The following is a 6,000-nucleotide window of genomic DNA, read 5'->3' as shown; positions in this document are numbered from 1 at the left end:
TCAATGCGGTACATTTTAGCTGGTTTATTCCTAAAAGTATCAACCAAGATTTAGATAATATCAAACAATTTGCGGACGTACTTACTGTGCAACCTTTATCAACAGTTCGGCTTTAAAATCATTTTCGGAGAATTGCACATTATGATCAGTTAACCACACTTTAATGTCGTCTTTATTCCACGAAGTGTTCGGTATCTTCGTGAGCAATGTATTATGGTAAGGTGCGTTATCTAACACAATCACTGACGGTTTTTCTAAATTCTTCAGTAATTTTTCTTCAAACCAACGCATAAAATTTTCTTGGTTCATTTCCCCATGATAATCTCCAGTTGCACTTTTTGAAGCAAATACTAAATCTGCACCAGGGATAAACCCATCTTCACAACCAGCATGAACGACAATATATCTGCAACAGCCGACACATCGCAACATAACACAAACTTTTAGTAAAATTTACCTTCTCCCATCTGTTTTAAGACTCCTTACACTTCGTGTATCATCATCTTGCCAAGAACGACCAATAGTACCGTTCTGAAAAATCCAAGTTTCGTCTGTAAAAACCAATTGATGCGAAGCAATAAATTTGCAGATTTTCCATCAACATTTTGTCTATTTGCTGAATTATTGGGAAATAAACCGTGAATATTGTGACCAGTCTCTTATTTTCGATTGAGGAAGGCTGGTCACCGTTACTTCCTCTCTGCTTGAAAATTTTGATCTTCTATTCTTTCCGCGATTATTTCAGTGTCATCTTCATCTTCAGGAATGGGCTGCATTTTCTTACGTTTCTGACTGATGGGAATACATTCGTCTTCATCCGAGTCTAGACAGATTTCGGCCCGGAGTTTTGATACTTTCAGAATTTTTGCTTTCGGGTTTGCCGCTCATAGTAACTGGAGCTTGGCTACGAGAAAGTTCAGGATTGGAGTCTACGACATGGCACGTGTCCTTCCGAGCTGCGTCCGAGGGTGCGTTAGGTACTGTAGCACAGGGTTTACTGTTGAGAAACATGCTGATCACAGTCCTTGGATTCTTCTTCATCACTTCTTTTGCAGCACCAACTATACGCTTCCTTTCCACGTGCCGATAAAAATTTGAAGCGGTCCATCTCCCTCGGTTCTTACTAACTTTGCACTTTTCATTGCAAGTAGGACAGGAAATTATAGCGATAAAAGAGCCCACCCCATCTTCCGCGATGGTAATCTCTTCAACTCTAGCAGAGGTATCAAAATTTCCAAAGTTCGATTTCGACATCCATTCGTTGACAACTTTTGATAGCTTCTTTCGTTCCTCGTCATGTTTGGATGTTGCGATTGTCTCCGAAGCGTTCGAAGTTGCTAAAGATCGAGTTGAAGGCAAACTGCTTGTTACACCGCTACTCCGAGTCCCATGTTTTTCCCCATAGTAAGTATTGCGCAGTTTGTCAGACACAACTCTCAATGTTTTTGAATGGCCACCCAGTATTTTATAACACTCGGGCATGAATGACCATACTGGGCCATAATATTTGCTTAATTCGTGATTAAATTTTTCCTCGTCATCTTTAATTTTTTTGCCAAAATCTGATGAAACTTTTCGCCCATGAACTTATTTACGAGTTCTTCATCTTGATCGCCGAAATCACGCAGAGAATGCATGTTGTTATTTACCCCATCATATTAGGAGTATTTACCAGATGCGGTTCAAGTTGAAAGCCTGCATTTTCCATCAGTTTCCAAAATTCTTCGCCTGTCGCCTGAAAGAGTTACATTTTTCAAAGTCGAGCAGCAAAATGTATTTCTGTCAACGGACGTGATATTAATGATAAAATCATTCAAAATAAATGTACATAAGTAATAACGAGAGTAACAATCAAATTTTTTCTCTGACATTTTTTTATACCCTTTCGGCCCTGGCCGATTCCACCAATCTCACCTTTTTACTTCTGGCCTCGTTGATACGTTCCGTGACACTTGCCTTGTTCCGGGACGGTAACTCCATTTTCTCGAGCATGACCACTGGTTCTCCTCGAGTACTCCCGCTGGCCACTATCCCCGCGTACGTTCCCCTCTCCGGGCTCGCTTTCTGTCCTGTCGCCGTGCTGGTTGCCGCATCTCGCGTGTTTCTGGGCGACATGCCCGTTGCCTTGCTGATCTTTTTCCCTCCGGACCCGTGTATATCCGCGTTATTAATCGAAGCCACTTGTAACCCCCCCACATACTTTGACCATTTATTTTCGGCCATAAGGCGGTGGTTTTCCATCCTACGGTATTGCTGTCTAATGTTCTGTATCAGGCCTTTAAGTACGTTGCTCGTGTTGGTGGACTTCCTGGTGAAAGTCACCGCCTCATTGATGCCCTTTTGTAACTCGGCTGCCAATATCGCTCCCTCTGTCTGCAGTTTTCGTAAGTCCCCCAGTTCGCTTAACGTCGACCTGGGGGAGACGATCACCGTGTCGGTTTCCGTCTCACTTCTTCTCTTCGGTCTTTTGAACTGCATCTGTGTAGACCAGTCGGTGTCGCTGTCACTTTCCGTATCAGTGTCGGCTCTCTTCCGCCTACTCTCTACTGGGGTCTCTAGTATGACCCCTGGCGTAGGCGGAACGATATCCTCGTCTTGGCCCGCGGCTTGGGCGTACGACTGCGATTTTGATTTTGGGGGTGTCCTCGGAATGCGAGGGCGACTCGCCATCGCCATCGCACCGTCGTCAGAGGACATTTCTCTCCTGCTTCCTGTCTGTTACACCTTCTCCTTGCGCGAAGGCGCCCTCGAGCGCCCTTTCGGTTTTGCACTAGCCCTAGACTATTATTAAAACGTCCTATCGCCTTAAACAGTGCTATAACACTCCCAACAGCGTCCCTGTTTTCTTATCACTACTTATCAACGTCCTGTCGCAATTCCTTACAAACTACCTTGCTTTCTAGGTCTCTAATTTTGTTGATATGTAGTTGTATTGGTGTTACTTCTCAACAAATGTCATTATTTGTGTTTATATGTCTCTGTAATGTGAAAACAACAACATAATTTAAGTTATCTGTAAGTGGAGAGAAGTGATCTTTAAATGTCGGCAGGTGTTCTGTGAAAATGGAGGACGGTATGTATATTGTTTATTTACACATGTAAATATATTTTGCAATACGTTTATATAATCATGGTCTGCTGTACAAACATTAGGGAAATTGTTGCATTCATTTGCAATGTGTTTACTCATGTGGTGTATTTTTTATAACCCCTACAAGATGACGTACGCAAATGCCACAACTAGGTGCTAGCTCTGAGAATAGCATTTTTCAAGATGAGGAATAATGCGAATTTCTTTTCCTTTACGGTTTTATATGTAAATGACAACACATATATTTTCATTTCCAAATACTGCAATTCCAACTTTTCGTTTTTACAAAAACACAGCCCCACAAATTCCGCTGGAAGCTGCAGACGTCGCCATCGCTCAACTAAACAGCGACGATTCCGAAGTGGAAGATTTAGAAAATGACTGCGATTGGGTTCCAAACCAAGAAGCAGAAGACGAGATAGATACAGAAGAGGAAGAAGGTGGAAACGGGGAAGAAGAGGTCAGCAAAAGCTCTAAAGGTAAAAATATAAAACAGAAAAACAGTAAAGAAAAAAAATCGTCCCTTGTGGAAAGAACAACATTTTGTACCACCAAACACAGAGTTTTTGGATAAACCGATTGACAGTTCGGAGAGTAGCTCAAATACACCGTTTGAATATTTCATGCGGTATTTTCCCATCAATATTTTTTCTGAGTTAGCAGAAAAAACAAATATTTATTCTGTTCTCAAGACGGGTAAATCCATCAACACCAATGAAAACGAAACGCGACGATTTGTTGCTTTACATATCATCATGGGTATAATACAGTATCCCAGGCTGAGACTTTATTGGGTCCCTCGAACACAATTTGCTCTAATAAAAGACCTTGGCATTAGTCGGAATCGCTTTGAATCTTTGAGAAATAATCTTCATATTACAGATGAAAATAAAGACAAAAATGAGAACGATAAATTGTGGAAAGTCCGACCGCTAATTGACAGCTTTGATAAAAGATGTGAAGAATTAGAATTAGAAGAAAATATCTGTATTGATGAAACAATTGTTCCTTTCAAAGGGCAGTTTTCTATAAAGCAATATATCCGCGGTAAGCCAAATCCTTGGGGTGTAAAGATCTTCAACTTACGTGGTCAGTCAGGTATTATTTACCGGTCTGTTGTTTATCAAGGTTCCACTACACTTTGTGATAACAGTGACAAAGAAATAGGCGCTACAGCCAACCTGGTACTTCATTTATCAGATAGATTACCAAACCACAAAGGCTATAAATTATATTTTGATAATTATTTCAATTCTGTGGGCTTGCTCAGGAAATTGCTGGATAACGGTATATTTGCAGCAGGTGCCATCAGGGCTAATCGCATGGATCACTGTACATTCAGACCCGAAAAAGAATTGAAAAAAATGGAACGAGGAACTTCAGAGCACAAAATAACTGAAGATAACAAGATAGCAGCTGTGCGATGGTTTGGCAACAAAGTGGTAAATACGGCGTCAAATTTTGCAGCCATTGAGCCCACTGACACAGTAAAAAGATGAGACAAGAAACAAAAAGCTTATACAAATCCAACGCCCATTGGTCATCGCACTTTATAACAAAAGCATGGGAGGTGTAGACAAGAGTGACTTCTTAGTATCACTGTACCGAACTTTTATTAGGTCCAGAAAATGGACGTTGAGAGTCATATTCCATTATTTTAATGCATCCGTCTGTAATTCATGGCTGGAGTATCGTAGGGATAGAGAGAAGCATGGGGAAGTTCGTGACGGAATGGATCTACTAGAATTTACTTTCAATATAGCAGAAGCTCTATCTTTTTTTAAAGCAGCAAGGAAAATACCACAACGTGGAAGGCCGAGCACATCACCAAGAGACTCTCCCATTCCTGACAATACTGCAAACAGTTCAGAAAGACGCAGGCAGATGAGTCCAGTGCCAGATGTACGTTATGACCAATACGCCCATTGGCCTATTCCTACTCATGGGCATGAGCAACGCTGCAGCTTAGAGGAATGCCGTGGAAGATCTCGCACTATGTGTGAAAAATGTAAAATATTTTTGTGCCTAAATAAAAAAAAAACAATTGCTTCATGAAATACCATGTAAAATAAATAACTAATAAAGAACTGGGAATTTGATTTTTTCATAGCGTAATAACCTGCCACCACTTCCTGGTTTGACTATGGAGGACAACCAAAAAGTTTTAGTTAAACTTTTGGTATATTTGAGTCTAAAGTAACACCAAAATAGCCTAAAAAAAATTTTACTTTGATTTAAAAAAAACCAGGACCGAAAGGGTTAAATATTGCCTAAGTAAATGATAAACATACCAGTACACATAGCATAGTTTAAACTCCTGATTCTTGAATTTGAATCTCGATTTGAACAGACCTAATAGGTAGGTATAGTGCTGCGAATAGAATATTGGAAACGTTGGAAATATTCCTAAATAAAAGTTTAAATGCATTTTCAAGTAATTTTTCATAAAAAGAAAATCATTAAACTAACATTCATAACAAAATATGAATTAATTGCAAAGTTAATCCTCGAAATAACCATAATGTTGTGCTGACGACGTCGCGTAATTTTATCTTTTGCTGCTGACTACGGCAAAGAAAATAATCAGACTTATTTCAATCAGAAACATTTCAAAAGGGGAAATAATTTTTTTATTTTTCATTTGCCTATTATATGCCAATTATATCTGTCATATGAGACATAAAGATGTGGAAACTTACGTTTGCAAGGCTTTTATTGACATCACCCATGTTTTCTTCACTAATGGCAATTGCACATTTGCACATCACTCGCTCAACAACGACTAGATGCATGCTGGCTGTGTTTAGGAAGACTTCGCAATTTATCGTAATTATTGGGAACTCGATTCGGAACCACTGTAGACATTTGAAAGCGCTCAGCACTGAAGGAATGTGCAACGAACCGGATTG

This window comes from Photinus pyralis, unplaced genomic scaffold (assembly GCF_008802855.1).
Source record: "Photinus pyralis isolate 1611_PpyrPB1 unplaced genomic scaffold, Ppyr1.3 Ppyr1.4_LG1, whole genome shotgun sequence".
Taxonomy (NCBI): domain Eukaryota; kingdom Metazoa; phylum Arthropoda; class Insecta; order Coleoptera; family Lampyridae; genus Photinus; species Photinus pyralis.
This window is presented reverse-complemented; position numbering follows the sequence as displayed.